This window comes from Manis javanica, chromosome 8 (genome assembly GCF_040802235.1).
Source record: "Manis javanica isolate MJ-LG chromosome 8, MJ_LKY, whole genome shotgun sequence".
Classification (NCBI taxonomy): domain Eukaryota; kingdom Metazoa; phylum Chordata; class Mammalia; order Pholidota; family Manidae; genus Manis; species Manis javanica.
Window position 1 is genome coordinate 45,690,676 of NC_133163.1, and position 14,682 is coordinate 45,705,357.

At 40.0% G+C, this 14,682-nt stretch overlaps 2 long non-coding RNA genes across 8 annotated transcripts in view; one reads left to right on the forward strand and one right to left on the reverse strand.

Annotated features, from left to right (window-relative positions):
* Positions 1 to 274: 274 nt before the first annotated feature.
* The window catches only part of LOC108407677 (uncharacterized), a 98,648-nt gene continuing 84,240 nt past the window's right edge, over positions 275 to 14,682 (forward strand). For 6 of the 7 annotated variants that reach the window (XR_005060708.2, XR_012120511.1, XR_012120509.1 and 3 more), the window contains exons 1-3: positions 275 to 476; positions 11,279 to 11,431; positions 12,226 to 12,342. This is a non-coding gene — a long non-coding RNA (uncharacterized lncRNA). The remainder of the gene's footprint in view (positions 477 to 11,278; positions 11,432 to 12,225; positions 12,343 to 14,682) is intronic. The other variant, XR_001855784.3, reaches the window with a different exon arrangement.
* On the reverse strand, positions 6,172 to 11,082 carry LOC140843261 (uncharacterized). Its single transcript, XR_012120872.1, has 3 exons — positions 11,028 to 11,082; positions 10,131 to 10,163; positions 6,172 to 6,513 (listed from the first exon to the last, which is right to left on the reverse strand). It is a non-coding gene; the product is annotated as an uncharacterized lncRNA (long non-coding RNA).

Here is a 14,682-nt window from a genome sequence, read left to right on the forward strand (position 1 = left end):
GGTGGGGCAGATAATCAAGTAAAAAAATATATGTACTCACATCAGTTGGGTTGCCTGTCCTGGACCCTCACTTTTGGGGTAACTTCCCCCTTCCAGGGCCCAGCCATCTCCCATCTGCATGGTTACAATGGCTGGGCTCCTGCAAGCCATAGTTGAGCAACGTGACCCAGCCTCCTTACCCCAGGTGGCTGGCAAAGGGTGCCTGGGCACCTGACCAAGAAAGCCCTTTGGACACTCAGAACTAAGACCAAGATATTCCAGTTTCAACTGGCTGTCCTTTTCAACAGAGAGGGGGCAAACACAGAAGGTTTGGGTTGGTAACATTTTTCCACCATGTGATTGAATCAGAGAGAGACCAGCTCCGCAGTTTAACAGAATAAAATAGAAACAAAAGAAAGAGAGGATTTGGTGGTGTTTCCTGGATGAGAGCATTCCATTTCCTCATTCTTGAGGCCCTGCTGCATTCCTTCACTGAGGTCAGTGAGATACCCTGGTATCCATGTAATCAATTATTATTTGCTTTATTTAGCTTGAGATGATTTCTGTTACATCTAAAAGCATGCCAGCTAACACATTATATGTAAAAATGATTTGTAAATCAGATATGGTATTATTACTGAGTAACTTATTTTTCACTGTGTTCTGTGTTCTCTTCTTATGTTTGATTCCTGGATGGCAGCAGGTATGTGTTAAGATTTCAAAGTGTATCAGCACCTTAACCTCTGCATCCATCCCCGGAGGCATCCTTTGTAACCACCAGTCACCAAATGTCATTTCCTTTGCACTGTATCAAGCTGAACTGCTGTTTCGTGGGCAGGAAAGGAATTGAGACTTTCGTGGCAGCAAGCTAAGATTGAATCATCAAAGTAAGAATGCACAGACCCTGCAAATGGCAGGTCTGACAAAAGCCTTGCAGAGCAATTTTTGGTGGAGGTCGGGGCGGGGGAGGGGGTGCTAGCGCTGGTGGGCTAGGGACCAGTGAAACAAGTGGTGCTATTTCATAGCATGCTTTCAGAATCACTCCAAGCCAAAGGTGACAGGGGTGCAGGACTGTGCCTCATGGCTAACATTCGCATGTGGTCTGTTTGGCTTTGGCTTTATAATGTGGCTCTAAGAGCCAAGATGAAGGAAGACAGACGTGCTACGTGGCTGGGTGCAGGGGTCTCTAAGCTGAACTCTTTCCCTTTAATTTCAGATAGAACTTTTAAATAGATTCTAACACAAAGGACCCATTCAAGTTTTCTACCTTTGTAGGGAAGTTGAAAACAGGCATATGCAAACATCTTGGCTGTTTGCTAGCTGTAGAGGAGGCAGTTAAGAGCACCACTGAGCCTTTCTCCACACCTCCCACGTGTAAAGTCAATAAATGAGGTTAATTACAGGCATTCATATCGGAAATAATTTTGGAGTCAGAACAATGGTGAGCAACCTTGTCCTCCAACAGGAATGTGAGGCTCTGCACGTCAAATGTCGTAGATGGCATGGCACATTGAGGAAAACCACATTTCTCTGTCATTTATTCTTATGCTAAAACTCAAGTGCCTTGCCTACCAGCTGAGCTGGATCTGGGTCCCATCACTGGAAAATGCAAGGAGGGTCTTGAACACCATCACTGTGGTTGATTTTAGAATGTGGCAGGAATGCATATGATGGAAAAATGGGTGACAAAGTAATATGACTTCAGCCATTTTCTGCTGAGAGGTGGTCTTTGGTGAAGCAACAGGGAGGTCAAGCAGAATCCTGGTCAGAGTTCAGCTGAATAACCCAGATGAGACCCACCAGAATTCCCTGACTGCAGTGTTACTCAGAGTTGTACCATCTCTACTGGGCTATGCACGGGGAACTTGCTTACCCCAAATTTACTTTTACTTCTCCCCTACACCCATTGATTTCAATAGCTTTAAAATATCCTGAAAAACAGATGGCCAAATGATTTTTATCTCCCCAGCATCCTCTGCTGTGGCATGTTCTCTTTAAAATTTTTTATTATCAATTCTTATTCTATAAGAGTTTGGTGACATTCCCATTTGGAAACATCAAACAAAAAGACTATGGCATTGCAAATCACACGCAGTTATATTGCAATTCAATGACTTACAGATATTCTAAAGCTAAAAAATACAATTATATTCTTTGGGTGATCTGTATATTAAACAAATAGCAGATGGGGACATAGTGTTAGCCATCCACATTCAGTATCATATCTCATGGCAAGTGATAATGTCTTGTATTGATTTCTTTACAAGTAATGTTTATTACACAGTGAAAGGAGCATACCCTTTAGAATTAAATTTGGGTGTGGATCCCCCACAGCAAGTATATCACTTTTGGGCAATTTAAATAACCTCTTAAAACTTCAGTTTCTTTTTACGCACCACTTTATGACAACCTACTTTACAGAGCTGTGATAAGAATAAAGTGAAATAGTAAGTATAAAGCACCTGGAGCTGCTAAGAGCCAAATGACTATTACTCCTTCCTGCCTTATCCCTACGCCCACTTTTCCTCTAGGTTACATTTGCAACTAGCACCTACTGCATTTTTCTGATGACTTTTCATGTTCCCCTCAAATTATTTAGTTTTAATCGACTTTCTTCTTGGAGGAGGCAGCACAAAACAATGGAACCAGTGGAAAATAATCCCTTAGAAATAAGTTAATCATTTCCTATTATTCTCATTGCTGAGCACACACCTGGGCATTTGGTGAACACGCAAAGTCTTTGATTGGCTGATTGTTCACTGAATGCTTTAGTTTAAAATTTCAAGTTTTACTTTGAAAGTAGCAGCCACAGTTGCCAAGCAAGGACTTAAATGTTTCTTGGAAAAATATCTCCATGTATGAAAGGTATATTGTGGTGTGTTACAGAGAACAGAATTGGGACAGAAGTTAAAAATCCTAGGTAAAGTAATTTCAGCTCAATTTGAAGAAGTATTTAACAATTAGACTTCTCCATTTGTATAGTGGCTATTTTTGTGAGGTATACTGGAAGGCAAAATGATCATAAAAACACTCACTTTCCCTGTAATGTCTCCTTACTTATGCTGTATCCTGTATGGCTGTTATTTTTTATTGATTGAAATCATAAGAGGTTTTATCTACATGTATGAGCCAGATAATGTTAGTGTACTTTAACCAGTCACTATGTACTAGCAACTTGGAACGTCAGAGTAATGTCCCATTCTGGACAAGCATTGTGAGGATCTGACTTTGTCTTTGGTGAATGTGAGGTGTAGGGGATTGTGCTCTACCTCTGCTTGTGACTCAGTCTTAGGAGGGTCAAGTGAGCATTCAGTATTTAGCTACATGTCAAATCACATAGCCAGCATCCACGAAAAGTTTTTTAAAAAAATTGTTCTGCTTACTCCTGTTGAATGTTCTTCAATACCTCCCCCAGACAATTTACTGAGAGCTCTGCTGGGTGACCATTGGGGCATCTAACACTGGTGGCAAGTGAGAGCCAGTTTTTTGTCATTCTCTGTTTGTCCATCAGATGGACTTTATGAACCCCATAGGCTCTCATCCTAGAGATGTCCTTGTCTCTAAGACTGAGAGTTAGAACGTATCTATCTATCTTGATATTGGCTATCTTGAATTGACTTTTCTATTCCTCTTTAATTTTCCACCTTGTTTAAAAGACTAGCTGAAGAAACTGATTTAATCAGTCTGATTTAGGTTGGGAGGGAAATTTGAAATCCTAGTGAATTCTGAGAGTTACGTATCTATGAAGGTAGACTTGCCTAGAACCATCCAGAAAGGTGGTAGAAGCTTTTGCTCTTGTAGGGCCTTTTATGGAGGGCCAGTGCAGTAGGTGTGAGGGTGGTCAGGTCAGTCTTATGTTCTTTTACAATTTGGGGAATCTGTGGAAATTTTTAAGGCAAGATGAAATGAATTCTGGCTTTGGAAGTGAGAAAGTTCTGGGCTAGAAGATTATACCTTGTGATTCTTCTTTTAGAGCCTCTGCTTGCTGTGGCAGCTAGAATTTTAGGGCAGTGGCTGGGTAAAATTTGTGCATTTTCTCTAGTGCTACTTTCACAAAGGGGTTTGACCAGAACTCCTACCTCTCAGTCTAATTTTTAGCTGCTTACAAGGAAGCTGTGGAAACACCTTGGATTAAATCATGGCAAATGATGTGTTTACCTCAGAACATTTTAAGTTAATGAAAAACCTGGAAAATATCAATTTGGTCATAATGCAAAGTCCAGAAAGCAGTAAATAATTCTAGCACCTTTCTGTGTCCATGAAACACAAAACGTGCTTTGTTTTCTTTTTCTATTTTAAGTCTATTTTCTGTTTCAAATCTCAGTGGGATATGTTTTCAGCTTTGAAAGGCTCATTAAATCATAGATCCTTAGATTAGGTTCTTTTCAATGAGTCTGAAAAACATAAACACCTATGAGTTCCACTAATTCATCCTGTCTTGAGTTGTCTAGGTAGACACACTCACATTCAGAGAGAGAAACCTGGTCAATGTACTGAATCACAACATGGAAGAAACATTTTAGTAATCAATATATATTTGAAGGAATTCAGACATATCACATGGGTCTCTTAATCCATGTTCATTATATACTTTCGACTTGATGATTGGCAGATTAAACACTTCATTACGTGCTTTGAAAGGTCTATAAAGAACCGTTCATGCTAAGAGTATTCCTGCTTAGGGCACATGGCTTGGGTAGGAAGTAGTGTTCAGGGGTCAACATGGTGCAATGTTGCCTTCTGAGGGTCTGCGTGCATTCATTCACCCAAAACTTACTGAGCACCTGCTGTGGGCCAAGTGCTCTGTTGGACACTATGGATACCACCATCCACCTCATGGACTTCACAGCTTTGTCTATTGCTCTCTGTCTTTAAGGGTAACTTTATAAGAGCTGTGTGAAAATGACATACAAGAGACATATGCAGTCAAGTTATGGTCCCAGCACAGTCCCAGGGTCCAGCCTAATTTCAGTTTTTCTTTTTAAGAGGGCATCTCTCATATTTATTGATCAAATAGTTGTTAACAACAATAAAGTTCTGTATAGGAGACTCAATGCACAATCATTAATCAACCCCAAGCCTAATTCTTAACAGTCTCCAATCTTCTGAAGCATAACGAACAAGTTCTTACATGATGAACAAGTTCTTACATAGTGAATAAGTTCTTACATGGTGAACAGTGCAAGGGCAGTCATATCACAGAAACTTTCAGTTTTGATCATGCATCATGAACTATAAACAATCAAGTCAGATATGATTATTCATTTGATTTTTATACTTGATTTATATGTGAATCCCACATTTCTCCCTTATTATTATTATTATTTTTTTTAATAAAATGCTGAAGTGGTAGGTAGATGCAAGATAAAGGTAGAAAACATAATTTAGTGCTGTAAGAGGGCAAATGTAGATGATCAGGTCTGTGCCTATAGCCTAAGTATTAATCCAAGCTAGACAAGGGCAACAAAATATCCATGGATACTGAAGATTTCTCTCAAAACAGGGGGAGGGTGAGGTTCTAAGCCTCACCTCTGTTGATCCCCAATTTCTCACCTGATGGCTCCCCTGTGACTGTGCCTGTCTTAGGTTGTTCTTCCCTTGAGGAATCTTACCCGTCTCTGGCTAACCAGTCATCTTCCAGGGCCATACAGGGAAATGTAAAGTTGGTAAGTGAGAGAGAAGCAATATTGTTTGAAAAGGTTAGCTTTTTACTTCTTTGCAGATTTATGCCCTGTGGCTTCTATGCCCAGCATTTGTCTTGAGGTATCTTTACCACTTGGAAGAATTATGATACTCGGTAATTTTCGATATGAGGCATGAATTCTACTAAAGGGTTGTAATTAGGAAGGAAGAAGAAAAGCTATAGAAGTAGCAGACGGAAGAAAACATGGAAAGATTGATTATTTCTTTGACATATCTTCTTGTAGAGTAACATAAGCATGTATAGGTTTTAACAAACTACTAATTAAATTGCATACACACATTAACAGAATAGGAATACAGATACATAACAAAAGCAGACCTACAATTACCAGCCATATCCAGTGAAACCAAGAAAACCAGTTAGGTACCCTAGGCATTTGTGAAAACTTATCAATGATATGATGAATATTGTCTTACTGAATTTGAATAGTTTGAGAAAAATCAGACAAATTAAAACAACACATTCCTGGGAACTGTTCACATCCCATATGTTCTTTTAACAATAGATAGTCTATACTCGCATGATTTTGGAGCACTGCAACTTGTACTTCTCCTAATTCTTGGTTGAGTTCTGACAATATAGATCCAGTCAAATTTGTTGTTTTACTGTATGCACAGGCCAACTTAGATATCTCCTTCTTCATTCCAATGGCAAGTCCAGGAACCGGTAAGATGAATGCAGCTACAACTGCAACAGTGCCAGGATCTTTGTTGAAGTTTTTTGATGATCATCTTTTGGAATGACTCTTCCAGAGGATGTTGATGTCGGAAGTTCTTCTTCATATAGTATCTTAATTCATTTTCTGGATAGCCAAATTGGGCTTTGATCCTCTGTATAAACACAAACAAACCCTTTGCCCACACTTTGATATGACCTTTATACCATTGTGAAGAACCTATTGGAGATCACCACACAGGAACTGCCTTTTTTTTTTTAAGAGAAAGAAATATTATCAGAAAAATGTACTTCCATAGCTGATCATCCGACACAAGGATATGTAAAGCATGCATTAATTGTTGATTTGCAGTTAATTTTATCCTATCAGGGAGTAACCCCCCCCTTTTTTTTCTTTTTTGTTATCATTAATCTACAATTACATGAAGAATATTATGTTTACTAGGCTCTCCCCTACACCAAGTTCCCCCCACAAACCCCATTACAGTCACTGTCCATCAGCATAACAAAATGCAACAGCAGTTTTTATGTGTTAAGGCATAAGTGCCTTAAGCAGAAATTGAGTTCAATATAGTGAAATAAAAATAGAATGTGAATTTTATGAGACCAGAAGAATAAAAAGCATTTTTTTATCCTATTGCTTACTTTGTAAAAAGGAAACAGTAATCTATTTATTCATTATTGAGTTCTTAAAACATAGCAAGGCTGTACCAAGTATCCCATGGACATACTCCCATCTCACTTCAACATCAGCCTTAGGAGCTGCGTGCTTTTATCTCAATTCTACCATTAGAAAATTGAAGCTCAAAGGGGCTAAGTAGCTTGTTCAACATCATGTAGATATTGAATGGGGGTGAAGCAGTGGACTTGAATCCTAATCTCTGACTTCAAAGCTCATGCGTTTCTACCAGTGACTATTGATTTAGCTCCTGGTGTCACAGAAGGTGTGTAGAGAAATGGAAACCCACTGCTCCTTCTGTCTGTTCCAGCCCATTAATGGCCCTGTTGTCTCCCCAAACCTGAAACTAGGGAGTCAGCTTGACCTCTTTTCTTTTTCTCTTGCCCTTACCTCTAACCCATTAGTCTTTAAATCCAGATGATTTTAATTCCTATTATTGCTTGAATTTGCTTGTAGTCATCATTTTTAAAATGAGCAATTGTAGCAATTTCCTAACAAGCATTTCTATCTCTCTTCCTATCCAGTCTTTACAATGCTGCCAGCAGCACTGAACGCCAAAGATGTGACATATCTGTTTAAAAACCCGCTGTGACTTTCTGACTGACCATTGTGATCCACACCCTCTGCTGACTCCTTCCCTCCCGCTGTGCTCCGGGGCCTTGAACTCAGTGCTGTCGGCTCGCTGTGCTGTTGCTTTCAGGCCTCTGTCTGTCCTTCTCTCTGTGACCAGAGAACCTCCTCTGCCCAGTAAATGTCCCCTCAGAGAAGCCTTCCCTGACCTTCCCAGACAAGGCAGGTCCCTGCCTCCCCCTGTTCCTCATCCATGTCCCTGTGATGACGGTCGCCTCTCTGAGCTGCAATTTAATACGTGCCTGTTTCCCCCCACCATGCAGTGAATGTTTCAAGGCAGAGAAATGTAACCTATGAGACAGACATCATGTTTAGGAGCCGTCCACATGGAGAAGAGCACCAATAACAAGCCTGTGGCAGCCACTGAGGTCCTCCCAGGAGTCCTGCCTGGGGTCACCAGCCAAGCAGCTTTCCACATGGGGATCCATAACCCTTGGGTGCCTATTTTGCTGGTGTGGTTGGCACATGTGCCGGCACGGCCCCTTTGAATTTCTGTGCCGGCATGTGCTAGTGTGGGCTTCCCACTCACCCCGTCCACTGTGCTGCCCTTCAGGCTGGCAGCAGGGACAGCTCTGCCAGATCTGGTGTCCTTCTGTACTAACTGGCAATGGTCCCTTGTCCCTGGACACAGAGGCGTCACAGGAACATGGTCTGTTTGTGCCTTTCCTGAATAATATGCCCTTCTCTCCATTTCTTTGTGCTTCATTTTTTTTTTTGGTTTGTTTTTAAAAATAACTATAAGTATGTCACATAAGTTTTCTTTGGGGTAGTTTGTGAAATGGGGCTCTTGCCATTGTAAAAGTGACGTACACCACATTAGGAGCTCAGTTTCTCTTCGAGCTGTTACATGGGCCATTGCCCTCCCTCTGCATACGGCAATCCCGGCATGTGTGCGGCCTCGTCACAGCCCCCTGCCCGTGCTAGGCATGATGGATGGATTACCACATCCTTGTCACCAAGCCTGGACACAGCCTCAGAATCTTGCTTACCCGGCATTTCAGATAGCTCCTTCTAATCATTTGGAGTTGAAGCCTGAGAGGAAATCTACTACTGTCTTTAATCCACAGGGTCAGTTTGACCTGGGTTCTCATGCTGTATGGTCCACCTAGGCCTTGTTGGAGGAAGTGGAACTCTCTTTTCCCAGGGACCACAACATGATCTTTATGATTTCTGTCTTACTCTATTAGGTCCTTGTGGATGAAGTTTAAGAACCTGAAAAATCCCTCATGTTATAGTGTTAAAAGCACATGAAACCCAGACTTACTTGCATTCCCCAGGAACAGGCTCTGTCATTTGTCCCTGAGTTCAGTACTTCTGAGTTCTGCCTGTCCTTTTCTCTGCCTAGCAAACTGGCTCTAATGTCTACCTCCTGAAGCTTGTCACATTCAACTCAAAGGCTTGTCCTGATAAATCTAGTAAAATAATGTGCATGCTGTGTAAAAAGCAGGAAAAAGAATTTGAAATGTTATAGAAATAACATATTTAGACCTTTTAGAAGTAAAGGAACAAAGATGATCACAGATCTGGTGTTATTTGTGTACTGAAACAAACAAAATAATAAAAAAAACTACTGAAGGAAATGAAAATCTAGGTTTCACTTATAATCTAACAAGATTATTCACCAAGGTCAGACAGCTAAATATTATAGTTGTTTTCACTTTATTTTTTGTTTTTGCCTTAAATTTATCCTAAATGACAAGAAAACCTATGTGTCTGTCCTTTGAGGTTGGATTATAAATAGCTGATAAGAGGATGACATTTAGCTTTAAAATAAAAGCATATTAGAGGCCTATGGAGAAAAGATGGGGGTCTATCAGGAAATACTGTATGGTAGGAAAGAGGCCGAACGGGTAGTCAGGGAGATGAGAGTTTCATCTGGTCTCTGCCTATTGCCAGCTGTGTAATGCTAGGCAGATATCTCAGTGTCTCTGAGCCTCACTCTCTGCATGTGTAAAATGGAGATCTTTACAACCCATGTGAACATATAATGCTGTCAGGCACTTCCAAAGCTTGGCATATAATCACTACTATATGTCAAGTGGACATATAACAAATGGAAATGCATTTTATTATTTAAATTGCAATTAGAAAGATTGCCCTTGGTTAAGGTAATCTCTTACTTCTCTAACAGATTTCCACCAAGAGTCCTTTAAACCAACTGAACAGCAGACTTGAACTAAAGGAGAGATTAGCTCTAAACAAACTAATCCAGGTCTGATATGACCTTAAAGTCAGTTTTGATTACATTTGCTGCAGCTGGCCTAGGTCTGCCTTGAGGCCATGAATGCTTCATTTGCTCAGTGTCCAGCCAAGAAGGGGCTGGATCCTCCAGAAGAGTCACTACTTTGGCAAAGTGTGACATGATTAACCCAGCTCCTAGCATGGGGAACCCTTTATTGGTCACAAGATTCAGCCTTTAACACTTGCTCTAGAAGCTATTGTAACTAGACCCAGGGAATTTACCTGTTGTCCTCTTCACATCTGAACCAGCATATACTGTAAAGAGAACAAGTCAGAAATGATTATCTATTGGTCCTCAAACCCAGGGAGTACTTCTTAGGGGCAAATCGAGTTCTGAGTTCAACAGTCCTCACTGCAGTTCCAAGGGAAATCAGCATTGCCATTCTTATTTTATAGGCAGAACTCCCAGGGCACCAAGGGATTAAATAATTTGTACTGGAATGAGATTCTACTAACTCCAAAGAAAACTGACCTAAAACTTAAACATGGATAAACCACATCCTTTATTTAAACAATATTTTACAGTCTATGATGAAAGAATACTTAGAGATGAAATTTCCAGATTGGCTGTTCATGAACTCACAGAAAAATTTTGCAACTTTCCATTCATTCCTCAAACATTTATTCAGTACGTACCACGTGCTAAGTACCATGATAGGTGCTTAAGATTCAAGTTCATATAGGACTATATTACCTGCCCTCAGGGAAGTCAGAAGGAGACACACATGTAAAGAAATGAAATAAAATGGTATAGACACCTTGATAGTGACCAAAGTCTGTACCCAGTTCAGTAGGGATCCAAAGAGGAGGCAAGTCCTGAAAGATCCCTCTGTTTGTTTTACCCTGGGTAGGCCTGGCAACAGAAAGAATGCTACCGAACCCTAAAACAGTTGCAAAACTTGCCAAGTTTAAAGCCACAAATAGGCAAACATAATACATGTCTAAGTGCTAAGAGTCATGAGTTTATGGGCAGAAGGAATGTTATCTTTCATGTTTAGTATCTGAATTGAGATTTTAATTATTTTTCAAATCCTGAAAAACTAGGGTTGGAAGTCTCCTACAATTCGACCTTTAAATAACAATTTATTGCTAAACGCTGTCTCATCAAGGTAGACTTACCACCGGGAGGACCCAGAGGACTGATGGTTGGACGGAGGGTGGAGTTCCAGGTGCTGCCAAAGTTAAACACAGCTTTTAACCCACTTACACACTCACTCTCCTCCTGAAATATTTTCTTGCATTGATTTTGGCAACACCCCATTTTCCTGGTTCCCTTCTAACTTACCAGCACTTCATAGTCTTATTTGCTGACTCATCATCTTCTAGGCTGGAAACTCATGCAAATTTCCCTCAACCTCCCTCCCTGTCAGGTATTTTCTACCCTGGGAATTCTTGACCACCTAATTCAGGTATTCTGTAACCTGACCTCACCTTTGAAACATCTGAGAAGCATTGAAAACATAGGTGTGCCTGAGCCCCCTGCTTACCTGATTACATCAGAATCTTGGGATGAGGGTCTTCAGGTAAGTTTAATGAGCAGCCAGGTTAAGAATCGCTAAGCTAGTTGCTTAAGTTGGAAGTCGTATTTATCTTGACTTCTCCCTTTTCATTATCCTTTCATAGTCAGCCACCTGCTGATATTTTATCTACTAAATAGCTCTTGACTTTATCTACTGTTTTCCATCATCAAAGCCACCACCCTAAACTAAGACATCACCATCTCTTGCCTCAAATAACTTTCTAACTTGTCTCTTTACCTCTATTCTTGTTCTCATTCACACCATTCACAATGCAGCCAGGGTGATTTTTAAAAACCTGATCACATCACTATCTTGCCTAAAATATTGCACTTTCGGCTTGCTCTTAGAATAAGCCCCCAGATACTTATAAAGATGTGGATATAAGGCTACCGCCTTTCTGTTTTGGTCTGAGAAGCAAACCTACCCATCTCCACTCTTCTGATAACACGTCTTCCTGATCACCACCACACAGGGTGGGCTTATGATCAGGAGGCGGTCTCAGTGACCCAAGGCCACCTGGTCACCCATGGTCCTCCCTCCTTACAATTTTGGGGCTAGAGTAGAAGCAGACTTGCCTTGGGTTCATGGTGAAGAGGTATGGATTTGGAATTCTTGGCAGACATCTTTCCTCCTCCCCAACTCACAGAGTCAAGTCCAGTACTTCTGGAAACAAGGGGGAAATCAAATAATTATCTGAGTAATGTTTTGTTTACTGTCTATCTTTCATGCTCAACTGTTAGCTCTTTGAGGGCAAGAGCCATGCCTGTTTGATTCAATGCAGTATCTTCATTTCCCAGCATATAGAAAGTCATCCTTTCTTGGTGGATGAATGACTGAAGGAAGGAATACATGCCTGGTCTTGGAGACATCCACTGAAATAAGGATCAGATCAAGGAAACAAAAGCCACTGGAAGGTTTGTGGATCCATTTTACCATATTTCACTGTGCTGACTCAGTAAAGCAGTCCTAAAGTGGAGGTATGTGTGAATGCCTAGCCACCTACCCTGCTGTAATCAGGAACTTCTTTAGTTTTTTTTGGCCAGGAGATACTCCCTTAGCATTTGTCGGCTCCTTCTCCCGAGTAAGGTAAAATTTCTGTCCCAAAGTATTGCACAATGGGATAGTCACTGTGGGCTGCTTTATTTTATAACCCAACATCAGAATGGAAAAGGAGCATATGCTTTTTATGCTCCTTAAAATGTAGTTCTGTTGAAAATAGCTATTGAGACACATCTATAAAATAAGTTGCTAAGGAATGGTTAGGGAGATGATAGAGTTATAGAAATATGCTGTTCTACCCAGAAATATTGTGCAATATGGGGATAAGTTTATTGCTTAAGAATTCAACCAAACTGTATATAATCCTCTATGATTTTTGCTTCATAATATAACTCACTGGGGTTCTTGATATTTGGATATAGCCATTTGATTCAGTGATATGAAGTGAAAATATTTTGCCATACTGTAAAAAATAAACCCTAAAAGTGTATCTGTTTTAATTACTAATAAAACACGGATCATATTTACCCCATCTTTGAACTTTACTCCATCTCCAGCCTGTGCTTCCTGGGTAGGTATTAGGGATGAGATGAGATCAGGGATGGATTAGTGTCAAGCTTGGGAGAGAGATGGTATGGAAATGTGGTCCCAAATGGTTGGTAAACTACATGGAAAAAGGATACAGTCTTAACACACTTGCTAATCTCAGAAAGGGCTACCCAACATTCTAAGCCAGGAGGATGCCCATTTTCCGAGAATTCAACTTGCATCATCTATATCTCAGTATCTCAGATTCACCTTTGAAAAGACAATTATTCTCATTTGCTTTTAATCAAGAAAACAGATGTGTTCATTTAATTGAAGTACTCATTTTTGTCTTTTCATTTGAAAATCTATAGGATGATCACCATTAGTTTGGCTTGATTCTATAACCCTATTTGATTGGGTATATATTAACCCTTGGGCAAGGTAGAGATGGGAACAAGAAGAGGATTTTTGTAGCACAATAAGATCTCATTCTCCAGAAAACACTCAGTTAAATTTCTAATAGTTTTCTCAGTAGTCCATTGTATATATTGCATTTTACTAATTACTAATCCATACAATAAAATGGATACTGGGGGAACAGGTGATTTGTTTTAGAGTCTAACTTGATTAGTTCCAATAGACTTGAAAAATTTGTGCTGTTTTCCTGATTTTTAAAAGTAAAGCTTATTCACACAGAAGAACATACTTTGTATTCAAATACAGAAATAACATTTTAAAGAGGACCATTCTTCATGATCAAGTTTGAGGTTAGGGATGAGAGTAAAACTCAGGGACTGAAGCAGATTCATGGCAAAATATTGACACATAAACTTCAAGGCCTCTCTCTTGCACGGCACGTTTCAAAGCCCTGGGAGGGCCCGAATAATATGTAGGTATAGTCATTTGCTTTTATAAAATGCATCAAAGAAAATTGTTTGAGCTTAAATTAATGAAGGCTGCTTTCTCTTTCCACTCTCACTTTTGCTTGTCACTTTTTCTCCTGTTGAGTGGCACTGGGGTGGCCCCAGGCCCTTTAGGGAACAGGCTACAGGAAAATGAGTTTGGCGTCCATTTATGTTTAGGTCAAAGGGGTCTGTTTACATTGTTTGCAGTCATGGTGTAGAAGTCACTTCCAGGCCCAATCATACTGTCCATGGCTTCAACACACCAATGTTATGACACAAAAATATAAGGCCAGAAGAGCCTGCATGGTAAAATGTGAGTGAACTGTGGGTAGTGGAGAAGAAATATGACTTGAAATATATGGAGCCAGTTGCCAGTCTGTAGAAAATTCTTCCAACCATTAGGCACACAAAATCATGAGAAAGTCATTCAGTTCTCATCAATGCCTTGTCAAAAAGAAGCTCTTTGCTGCCAGGACTATACTTGATAATGTGTGTGATACATTAGAAATATTCTGGAAATCTCTCCAAAGGGAATTTACCAGAATTACTGATTTAGGACACACACATCTTTGTGAATACACATGTTTTATGCATCCCAACATTTCCCTGAAGTTCGTGGATATATATGGGAAATATATTCATATTTCTGACTGATTTAAAATGAAGTATATCAACAACAATAATGATGTAGAATTATAAGAAGTTCACTGACTAGTTATTAAGTTCATTCAAGGAGTATTTTAGATTGATTACTGTACAGGAAAGCTTGAGATGCCCTGAAACCTTAAGCTCATATATAAAAGAAACCTCATGGAAGTTTTC